The sequence below is a fragment of the Thalassophryne amazonica genome, chromosome 4 (assembly GCF_902500255.1).
Source record: "Thalassophryne amazonica chromosome 4, fThaAma1.1, whole genome shotgun sequence".
NCBI classification, from domain to species: Eukaryota; Metazoa; Chordata; class Actinopteri; order Batrachoidiformes; family Batrachoididae; genus Thalassophryne; species Thalassophryne amazonica.
The window spans coordinates 85165936-85178198 of record NC_047106.1 but is presented as its reverse complement, the minus strand read 5'-3'; the positions used below and the strand labels follow the sequence as shown (position 1 = coordinate 85178198).

Genomic DNA, 12263 nt, shown 5'->3' with positions numbered 1-12263 from the left:
AGAAAGTCTTGTCTCAGAGTGATGCTGAAAAACTAATTCATGCATTTATTTCCTCTAGGCTGGACTATTGTAATTCATTATTATCAGGTTGTCCTAAAAGTTCCCTAAAAAGCCTTCAGTTGGTTCAGAATGCTGCAGCTAGAGTACTGACGGGGACTAGCAGGAGAGAGCATATCTCACCCGTGTTGGCCTCTCTTCATTGGCTTCCTGTTAATTCTAGAATAGAATTTAAAATTCTTCTTCTTACTTATAAGGTTTTGAATAATCAGGTCCCATCTTATCTTAGGGACCTCGTAGTACCATATTACCCCATTAGAGCGCTTCGCTCTCAGACTGCGGGCTTACTTGTAGTTCCTAGGGTTTGTAAGAGTAGAATGGGAGGCAGAGCCTTCAGCTTTCAGGCTCCTCTCCTGTGGAACCAGCTCCCAATTCAGATCAGGGAGACAGATACCCTCTCTACTTTTAAGATTAGGCTTAAAACTTTCCTTTTCGCTAAGGCTTATAGTTTGGGCTGGATCGGGTGACCCTGGACCATCCCTTGGTTATGTTGCTTTAGACGTAGACTGTGGGGGGGTTCCCATGATGCACTGTTTCTTTCTCTTTTTGCTCCGTATGCATCACTCTGCATTTAATCATTAGTGATCGATCTCTGCCCCCCTTCTCGGCATGTCTTTTTCCTGGTTCTTTCCCTCAGCCCCAACCAGTCTCAGCAGAAGACTGCCCCTCCCTGAGCCTGGTTCTGCTGGAGGTTTCTTCCTGTTAAAAGGGAGTTTTTCCTTCCCACTGTGGCCAAGTGCTTGCTCATAGGGGGTCGTTTTGACCGTTGGGGTTTTTCATAATTATTGTATGGCCTTGCCTTACAATATGGAGCGCCTTGGGGCAACTGTTTCTTGTGATTTGGCGCTATATAAGAAAAAAGTTGATTGATTGATTGATTGATTGATCTGCAGTCCATAATATAATCAGAAGATTCAGAGAATCTGGAGAACTTTCTACACATAAGCGACAAGGCCGAAAACCAACATTGAATGCCCATAACCTTCGATCCCTCAGGTGGCACTGCATTAAAAACTGACATCATTGTGTAAAGGATCTAACCGCGTGGGTTCAGAAACACTTCAGAAAACCATTGTCAGTTAACACAGTTCGTCGCTACATCTACAAGTGCAAGTTAAAACTCTACCATGCAAAGCAAAAGCCATACATCAACAACATCCAGAAATGCCGCCGCCTTCTCTGGGCTCGAGCTCATTTGAAATAGACAGATGCAAAGTGGAAAATAGGGCTGCAACAAATGATTATTTGGGTAATCGATTAATCTGATGGGGTTTCGACACGATTAATCGGATTAGCGGGGAATTTTTAAAAAAAATGTGCCAGGGAAACAATTTTTCTCTCCTTCCATCACTTTATTTAACAGTAAGTCCCTTCGGCTGCTCCCTTGTTTGCACTCGGGGTCGCCACAGCAAATCCAAGATGCATGTTGAATTGGCACAGGTTTACATTACATGGAGAAATGTGGCAGCGGTGGGATTTGAACCCGGAACCTTCTGCACTGAAACCAAGCACATTAACCACTTGGCCACCACCCCCTTCATCACTTTATTTAACAACAGAACATTATTTGAAAACTTAAAATACTTGAAAATCAACAAATTGTCAAATGTCCCTTTCTTTATATAAAATAATAAAGAATAAAAGTTTATAATAAAGAACAAAAATAATTATTTCAAATGACATTGCTTTATCAAAGTGCTGAGTTGCCATAAAACAACATTGAAACATATAAATGTTATAAATTATGTATATGGTGAAAAAAAGAGGTATTTTATTGCTGCAAATGAGCAATTAGCATAACCAGTTAACCATAAAACCTAAAACAAAAACTGTAGCCTGACTCATTGTATGTGCAACATTCTCTGGATAACTTGTAAATTATGTGGTCATTTCACAATGACACATGTGACTCATCCCACATATAAGTATTTCTCTCCCTCTCTCTTTCTCTCTCCTTCTCTCTTTCTCTTTCTTTCTCTTTCTCCCTCTTTCTCTCTCTCTCCCTCTCTCCTTCTCCTCTCTCTCTTTTTCTCTTTCTCCCTCTCTTTCTCCCTCTCTTTCTCCCTCTCTGTCTCCCTCTCTCTCTCTCTCTCTCCCTCTCTCTCTCTCTTTCTCTCTCTCTCCTCTCTCTCTCTCTGTCCTCTCCTGTCTCTCTCCCTCTCTCTCTCCCTTTCTCTCTCTTCTGTCTCTCTCTCTCTCTCTGTCTCTCTCCCTCTCTCTCTCTCCTGTCTCTTTCTCTCTCTCTTTCTCCCTCTGTCTCTCTCCCTCTCTCCCTCTTTCTGTCCGTTCTCATCCCTCTCGTCCTCGCTTTCTCCCTCCTCTGGCTCTCTTCTGCCTGTCTCTCTCTCCCTCTCTGTCTCTCTCTCTTTCTCCCTCTCTGTGTCTCTCTCTTTCTATCTCTCTGTCTCTCTCTCCCTCTCTCTCTTTCTCCCTCTTTTGTTTTCTCCTCTCTCTCCCTCGCCTCCTCTTTCCCCTCTCTCTCATCCCCTCTCTCCTCTTTACTTCTCTCCTCTCTTGCTCCCTGCTTGTCCTCTCTCCCTCTCTCAACTCCTCTCTCCTCTCCTCACTCTTCTTTTCTCTCTCTCGCTCCCTCTCTGTCCCTCTGTCTTCTCTCTTTCTCCCTTTCTCTGTCTCTCTCTCTTTCTCTCCCTCCTTTGTCCTCTCTCTCTCTTCTCTCTCTCTCACTCTCTTTCCTCCCTTCCTTTTCTCTCTCTCTCTCCCTCTCTGTCTCTCTGCCCTCTCTTTCTCTCTCTCTCTCCCCTCTCTTTCTCTCTCTCTCTCCTCTCTCTTCTCTCTCTCTCTTCCTCTCCCCTCTCTCTCCTTTCCTCTCTGTCTTTTCTCTTCTCTCCCTCGCTTCTCTCCAGCTCTCTCTTTCTCTCTCCCTTCTCTCTCTCTCTTCCCTCTCTTTCTCTCGCTCTCCTCCCTCTCTCTCTCTCTCTCTCTCTCTCTCTCTCTCTCCCTCTCTCTGTCTCTCTCTCTTTCTCCCTCTCTCTGTCTCTCTCTCTCACTCACCCACACACACACACACACACACACACACACACACACACACACACACACACACACACACACACACACACACACACCGTATTTGAGCAAACTTTGGAAACATGAAAGAGCTTGTTTTATGTGAAGACTTTGACAGAGTTTTTTTCCGCTGCAGCGTCTGCGGGGGGGGGCGGCCACTTCTGCACAAACAGCCTGGCTGAAGGCCAAGTGGTTAATGCACTTGGTTTCAGTTCGGAAGGTTCCGGGTTCAAATCCCACCCCTGCCACATTTCTCCATGTAATGTGGAGTTGCGTCAGGAAGGGCATCTGGCGTAAAACCTGTGCCAAATCAACATGCAGATCCACCTTGGATTTGCTGTGGCGACCCCGAGTGCAAACAAGGGAGCAGCCGAAGGGACTTACTTACCTGAGAGCACTGCAGAGAGTGATGGCGCTGTCAGAACACTAATGGCGTGGCGTCGCTGTTCCACTGTCTGGGGAGAACTCGGTGTTATGTTTTCCGATTGTCCGCTGCGTAGAGTGTGGCAGGAAAAACTGAAGATGCTTTCTCGTGAGGTGCGAGAAGGATTTGAACATTTTAAAGCACGAAAAAAAAAAGCCACTTGTCCGGTGGGACAACGATTTAGAGCTATTACTTGTCCGATCACATTTTACACTTGTCCCGGACAGTCGGACAGGCGTTAATGTCAATGGTAGGACTTTGACAACATTAATAAAAAACAGCCGGTGCTGTTACTGTTCTTTCTTTTTCTTTTTCTCTCCCTCTCTGCCCCTCACCTTGCTGCTCTGGGAGACGCGCAGACAGCCTGAGCCTCCCGTGCCATGTGAGGTCCGACTTGCAAATGTTGCAGTTAACAAATGTCTTTGCGTTGTTTAACAAAGTGCTCCCACACTTTTAAAGTCTTAACTTTCTTTCGTCTACTTGCATCTGCCATATTCTAACTGTGTAGTTCTACGAAACAGTGTCTGATCTGCTCTGTGCACTGGTCGCCGTCAGAAGCGGCCAGCAGCTTCTGGTGCCATAATCGCTCGACACAACGCATCGATGACGCAATGTCTTACCAATGCCTGTTGTAATCGATTTTTATCTATTTTATCGATTCGTTGTTGCAGCCCTAGTGGAAAAGTGTGCTGTGGTCTGATGAGTCCACATTTCAAATTGTTTTTGGAAATCATGGACGTCGTGTCCTCTGGACAAAAGAGGAAAAAGGCCATCCAGATTGTGACCAGCGCACAGTTAAAAAAAAAACTTACACATCTGTGATGGCACCATCAGTGCTGAAAGGTACATCCAGGTTTTGGAGCAACACATGCTGCCATCCAAGCAACGTCTTTTTCAGGGACATCCCTGATTATTTCAGCAAGACAATGCCAAGCCACATTCTGTACGTGTTACAACAGTGTGGCTTCATAGTAAAAGAGTGCGGGTATTAGACTGGCCTGCCTGTAGTCCAGACCTGTCGCCCATTGAAAATGTGTGACGCATTATGAAACACAAAATACGACAGCGGAGACCCCGGACTGTTGAACAACAGAAGTCGCACATCAAGCAAGAATGGGAAAGAATTCCACCTACAAAGCTTCAACAATTAGTGGCCTCAGTTCCCAAACGCTTACTGAGTGTTGTTAGAAGGAAAGCTGACACAGTGGTAAACATACCACTGTCCCACCTTTTTTGAAACGTGTTGCAGGCATCCATTTCAAAATGAGCAAATATTTGTACAAAAACAATAAAGTTTATCAGTTTGAACATTAAATATCTTGTCTTTGTGGTGTATTCAATTGAATATAGGTTGAAGAGGATTTGCAAATCATTGAATTCTGTTTTTATTTACATTTTACACAGCGTCGCAACTTCGTGGGAATTGGGGTTATATTGTATTATTTCACATGCATAGATATTAACTGTGAGCGTGTAAATTTTCTCTGCGCGTGTGCACACTCAGAGGAAACTGCTCCCCAGGCAAGGAAAAAAGGCAAAGAGGAATATGTAACCAGCGCGCCCTGCCCTCTTGAAGTTGCTTTCTGCTTGCGCAAAGTGGATTTCTGCTCTCTTGCTGAAAACTTTTGACACTATAGGGGAGGGAACCAGGGTCTGTTCTGGCTCTGCTGTGATTGGTCGTTTCTAAAGACCGAAATTTGATTGACAGCTCTCCTCTCACAGAAGTCTGCTGAAACGAAGAAGACAATGGCATCTGGACAGAGGTTTCTTACCTGAAAGAATCTCTGCCCAGACACCAAAGAAGAAGAAGAGGTTCTTATTTTACGTGGGCAGCCAACGAAAGCCCTAGGCTTATTTCTAGAAAGGCTCACGGCACATATCTCACTCCTTCCCAGGACTCCTGTTGAAACTGCCAGTTGGGAGCTTGGCTGCAATCAGTAAGGGAATTGTGGTCTGATTGGTCCCTCTGCCTTCACTGCGGATGTGTCATTTCGGAGCATCAGCAGCGGTTCACCAATTATCGCCTCTGCTTAAAACTACACTCCAGTCATCATGTATCTCAGTGACAGATATCTGAAGCTTTTATACAACAATCATTTCCACATAAATTCAGCATTATTTAATAATAAATTACAGAAAGTCCTAAAAATCACCTGAGATTAATGAAATCAGGTGCTTCGGAGTCTGACACCCTACATCCAAACCGATTAAAGTAAAACCTCTTAAATCACATGCAAACCATTATGCCGCCACCACCCTGAGGAAGACAACGGCGTCTGGGCATGGGTTTCTTACCTGAAGGAACCTCTGCCCAGATGCCCAGGCATCATTTGGGGTTCTGGAAAGCATTGACTGACATTTCACCATTTTCTGACATTTTATGGACCAAACAACTAAGTCATTGCTTCATTGGTCGTTTCTTTTCTTCAATAATCAATTATGAAAATAATTGTTTGTTGCAGCCCTACTTGTCACAAACTTTTCACGATACAGAAAAATGGCGCAAGAGACGTTTTTGTTATGGACCAAGCACCATCAGATTTCTCACAGTTTTTAGGAGATCTTAAAGTTATGTTCATCTCTGATGGGTTTTAAGATATCAGTTGCAGGTGCTGATGAAGGTGCAGCCAACAATGGTCATTAATTTGCATTTACCCTGCCTTTTCAGTGTCTTTTTACTGGATTTGCAGGCAGTGTTACTGTTCTGTCTAAGCAGCACATCAGCCACTACGAACCTGTAAGCACTTTGCTATTAAAAGTGCTAAGATAGTTCTTGTGATAATTTAAAACACCACAGTGCTTAATGCTGAAAGCAGAATTTAAGACTGAGTGAGCTAAAAGTGAGCGCCATGCTCTTATAGCATAGGCATTTGAAAATCAAACTCATAATTCAACTGTCTTGGGTTGTGAAGCCAGTGTGGATGACCAGTAGTGACCCACTGAGAGAGGTGACAAATGTGTTTTTATTTCTTGTCAAGTTGTCAGTATCCATATGAGAAATGTCACACACAAAGTTAGTCTTGTGTTTGCAATATCTTCTACTGGCAAACTCGTTGACTGTATATAGTAAATATGATGCGACTAGAACAACATGCACATTCAGCAGAGCACTGACCCATGTGTTTGATGCAGTTAGTAGCTTTAGCACCGTATTCTGGTGGTTGAATCAAATTTCAAATGTGAAAAGCAAAACTGAATATTCTTACTGCAACCATAGATGGGACCATACCAATGATTTCGGAATGCGTAACTAGATCATAACTCATTGGAGTGCATAACATATTCTTGGATCTGACTTGTGAGCCAGATAATTAAAGCTTACAGCCACTCAAATTTCACTAAACTGTCAAAATGTAGTATCTACTCAAATCCAAGCATAATGTCAGTTTATTTTTGGAATGTGTTCCTAAATTACAGCTCATTTTAATGAAGAGAATGTATTTGCCTGCGGGAATTGCATAACAAATATTTTATTTTCCTTTTAATACCATCTGCAGGAGGATGTGCGTGTCCATGAGCTTTTGAAAAAAACGAAAGTTACCTTTGACCTCAGGTGATGTACGTGCATGTAGCGTGCATGCTGACATCCGTGAAATGGCTTGTAAATCCCTTCAGAGGTGTTTATTTCTTGCTAGCCTTTACATATTATATGAGAATCATGCTAGATTTGCACAGAAATGCAGTGGTTTTGAAGGCATGTTGGATTAGCAGCCAGAGAGAGACCAGCTAGCAGACGTTACTGTGCATCTCTGTGCTGACTGGTCACTGTGTGCTTCCCAGTATCCCTCGTGCAAGTCAGGAGAATTCCCCACATAATCTACAATGCCAATTCCAATGGAGTTGGAACGTTTTGTAAAATGTAAATAAAAACAGAATACAATGCTTTGCAAATCCTCTTCAACCTATATTCAATTGAATACACCACAAAAACAAGTTATTTAATGTTCAAACTAATAAACTTTATTGTTTTTGTGCAAGTGGATTCCTGCAACACGTTTCAAAAAAGCTGGGACAGTGGTATGTTTACCACTGTTACATCACCTTTCTTTCCAAAAACACTCAATTAGCGTTTGGGAACTGAGGACACTAATTGTTGAAGATTTGTAGGTGGAATTCTTTCCCATTCTTGCTTGATGTACGACTTCAGTTGTTCAACAGTCCAAGGTCTCCGTTGTCATACTTTGTGCTTCATAATGCGCCACACATTTTCAATGGGCGACAGGTCTGGACTGCAGGCAGGCCAGTCTAGTACCCGCACTCTTTTACTACGAAGCCATGCTGTTGTAACACGTACAGAATGTGGCTTGGCATTGTCTTGCTGAAATAAGTAGGAACATCCCTGAAAAAGACGTTGCTTGGATGGCAGCATGTGTTGCTCCAAAACCTGGATGTACCTTTCAGCATTGATGGTGCCATGACAGATGTGTAAGTTGCCCATGCCATGGGCACTAGCACACCCCCATACCATCACAGATGCTGGCTTTTGAACTTTGCGCTGGTAACAATCTGGATGGTCTTTTTTTCTCTTTTGACACAACATCCATGATTTCCAAAAACAATTTGAAATTTGGACTTAATCAGACCATAGCACACTTTTCCACTTTGCGTCTTTCCATTTCAAATGAGCTCGGGCCCAGAGAAGGCGCTGGCGTTTCTGGATGTTGTTGATGTATGGCTTTCACTTTGTATGGTAGAGTTTTAACTTGCAGTTGTAGATGTAGTAACGAACTGTGTTAACTGACAATGGTTTTCTGAAGTGTTCCTGAGTCCACGCGGTAAGATCCTTTACATGTCGAACTTTTTTGAAATGTGTTGTAGGCATCCATTGTTTTTTGAGCAAATATTTGCACAAAAACAACAAAGTCTGTCAATTTGAACATTAAGTATCTTGTCTTTGTGGTGTATTCAATTGAATATAGGTTGAAGAGGATTTGCAAATCATTGTATTCTGTTTTTATTTACATTTTACACAATGTCCCAACTTCATTGGAATTGGGTTGTATAATGTCGCTGTGGTTGGTATCATAAACTGTATGTCTCGTTACCATAAGTAGTTCAAGGCCGTCTGTTCTTTTGACATTTTCCCATTCAGGAGAACTATTTATTCATTTTTTCTATACAATGCGAATTTTGATCATATTGGTAATATCATTATGAATTCCCTATTTAAACTTTAATAAATAAAATTATGGTGGTGACAATGAAGAATAATTTTAATGCATTAAAGCTTAAAAAAAAGCTCAGTGGCCCTATACCGTTAACGAAGTGTGATGTCTTCTTCTCATAATAGCATTTTTTAATGCTTAATTATTATTGTTTTGTTTTTTTACCAGCAAATAAACAAAGCAAAACTCAGTGCTACTGGTTAAAAAATTGTTTTGTGACTTGACAAAATTACATTTTTTTAATCATAATTTTATGCTAAAATACAGTTTTACAAAATTCCATTTTATTTTAACAGATAAAATGATTGTCAGGCATGTACGCATATGCATCCCTCAGTTTGTACAGCGTATATTTACACGCACACACACACACACAGAGAGAGAGCGAGCAAAATAAGTCTTAAGCATTGCATAAGCACTCCTTTGACACTTTTAAAGACACAGCCAGAATGCACATATACACACACCAACATTGTTATACCACATCGTTTGCTTATCAAATTGTACATATGTGTCTGGTCTGCTGAGCAAACATGAAAATCACTGAAGCCTCCCTCATTCATGGCCGCAGTGAGTCACAGCTGCGCCATCACAGCATCAGCTGATTAATCCATGAGAGATGTGTTTTACAAAAAGCTTGCTATGAAATCTGAAGCACAATTCAGACCCTGAATTTCTCCTTTTTCTACAACCCCTGGCAATAATTATGGAATCATCGGCCTCGGAGGATGTTCATTCAGTTGTTTAATTTTGTAGAAAAAAAGCAGATCACAGACATGACACAAAACTAAAGTCATTTCAAATGGCAACTTTCTGGCTTTAAGAAACACTATAAGAAATCAGGAAAAATAATTGTGGCAGTCAGTAACGGTTACTTTTTTAGACCAAGCAGAGGGAAAAAAATATGGACTCACTCAATTCTGAGGAATAAATTATGGAATCACCCTGTAAATTTTCATCCCCAAAACTAACACCTGCATCAAATCAGATCTGCTCGTTAGTCTGCATCTAAAAAGGAGTGATCACACCTTGGAGAACTGTTGCACCAAGTGGACTGACATGAATCATGGCTCCAACACGAGAGATGTCAATTGAAACAAAGGAGAGGATTATCAAACTCTTAAGAGGGTAAATCATCATGCAATGTTGCAAAAGATGTTGGTTGTTCACAGTCAGCTGTGTCTAAACTCTGGACCAAATACAAACAACATGGGAAGGTTGTTAAAGGCAAACATACTGGTAGACCAAGGAAGACATCAAAGCGTCAAGACAGAAAACTTAAAGCAATATGTCTCAAAAATCGAAAATGCACAACAAAACAAATGAGGAACGAATGGGAGGAAACTGGAGTCAACGTCTGTAACCGAACTGTAAGAAACCGCCTAAAGGAAATGGGATTTACATACAGAAAAGCTAAACGAAAGCCATCATTAACACCTAAACAGAAAAAAACAAGGTTACAATGGGCTAAGGAAAAGCAATCGTGGACTGTGGATGACTGGATGAAAGTCATATTTAGTGATGAATCTCGAATCTGCATTGGGCAAGGTGATGATGCTGGAACTTTTGTTTGGTGCCGTTCCAATGAGATTTATAAAGATGACTGCCTGAAGAGAACATGTAAATTTCCACAGTCATTGATGATATGGGGCTGCATGTCAGGTAAAGGCACTGGGGAGATGGCTGTCATTACATCATCAATAAATGCACAAGTTTACGTTGATATTTTGGACACTTTTCTTATCCCATCAATTGAAAGGATGTTTGGGGATGATGAAATCATTTTTCAAGATGATAATGCATCTTGCCATAGAGCAAAAACTTTGAAAACATTCCTTGCAAAAAGACACATAGGGTCAATGTCATGGCCTGCAAATAGTCCAGATCTTAATCCAATTGAAAATCTTTGGTGGAAGTTGAAGAAAATGGTCCATGACAAGGCTCCAGTCTGCAAAGCTGATCTGGCAACAACAATCAGAGAAAGTTGGAGCCAGATTGATGAAGAGTACTGTTTGTCACTCATTAAGTCCATGCCTCAGAGACTGCAAGCTGTTATAAAAGCCAGAGGTGGTGCAACAAAATACTAGTGATGTGTTGGAGCGTTCTTTTGTTTTTCATGATTCCATAATTTTTTTTCCCCAGAATTGAGTGATTCCATATTTTTTTTCCCTCTGCTTGGTCTAAAAAAGTAACCGTTACTGACTGCCACAAATTTTTTTCCTAATTTCTTATAGTGTTTCTTAAAGCCAGAAAGTTGCCATTTGAAATGACTTTAGTTTTGTGTCATGTCTGTGATCTGCTTTTTTTTTTTCTACAAAATTAAACAACTGAATGAACATCCTCCGAGGCCGGTGATTCCATAATTTTTGCCAGGGGTTGTATATGCGTTGAGTTAAGCAATTAGCCTGTTTCAGTTTGCTCTTGTGTCATATTTCTTGAGCGCTGTCACTTGCAGTCTGTAGACAACAGGAGCAATATCTGCTTTATTTACATTGCACATTTGAAATGGCAGCTGTTAACCATAGTTAATCTGTGATGTGTACTGACTGCCATCCACATTTCGGCACGTATATGTACTTAAAGGCACTGTCACGCCTTGACGATTTAGCCTACGTATGCCGGCCGTTTTAAAAACTCTGGCACGCGCTGGCGTACGTCTAATAAATTAATGCAGCTGTCACACCTTGACAGTTATCCAGCGTCTGCCTACAGCCCAGTTTGCACCCAGTGGTTCAGGTCAGTACCGCACCGTGTGGTGCGTGTCAGAAACAGAGTAATAAAACATTATTTTATTTTTTTGTTTTAATTATTTTATCTTAGTGTACCATTTTCATTGTGTACAGAATGCTGATGAGTGTACTGGCTGTAGAAAATGCTGCTGTGAATGAATGGAGTGCTGTAACTCTTTAAAGTGCAGGCAGCTTTCAGCTCCATTGATCGGAAAGCAGCTGCGTGCGACTTTTTTCTGCTGATCAGGTCATCACAGACCTGAATAATGAAACGCTGTGATAATTTAAACTTTTAAAGCACCAATCGACCGCGATCAGGAGTGATCAGAATGACGTGCTGTGTGATCTGTCGATGTGGTGATCACAGACAGCCACAGCACTTTAAATGTTTAAACAGCGCATTAATCAGATGTGATCACCCTGATCGATCGATTAGGTCATCTGATGATCACACCACAGTCACGGTGAGCAAAGTTTAATCATCACAACACGCACTTGCATCAGAAAAAAAAACAGAGGGACTTGCTTTAAAATGCCATGTTTCCAGCCACCAATTGAAGGATTTTCCAAGGTCTAGCTTTTACATAATATATGACAAAGAGGATATATTTACATACAAACGAAAAAGAGTTTTGAAGCTAGCTATCAGCCTGTGATGTCACCATGCTCACATCCATTAAATGTCTTGTAAATAACCTCAGAGGTGTTATTAGGGTCCAGTAACGGTGTTTTCAGTTTTAGAAGTGTCTGTTTCTCACTAGCTTTTACATAATATATGAGAGACGTATATAAACACACAAAACAAAGCAGTTTTGGAGAGACCAGCCACTGACGTCATGGTGCAGCTCATTGATTTCTATT

At 41.5% G+C, this 12263-nt stretch overlaps 1 protein-coding gene across 1 annotated transcript in view; it reads left to right on the top strand.

The window, feature by feature from the left end:
• inppl1a (inositol polyphosphate phosphatase-like 1a) overlaps positions 1–12263 on the top strand; it is a 184714-nt gene that overhangs the window by 89299 nt on the left and 83152 nt on the right. The gene's annotated exons all lie outside the window — the stretch shown is intronic.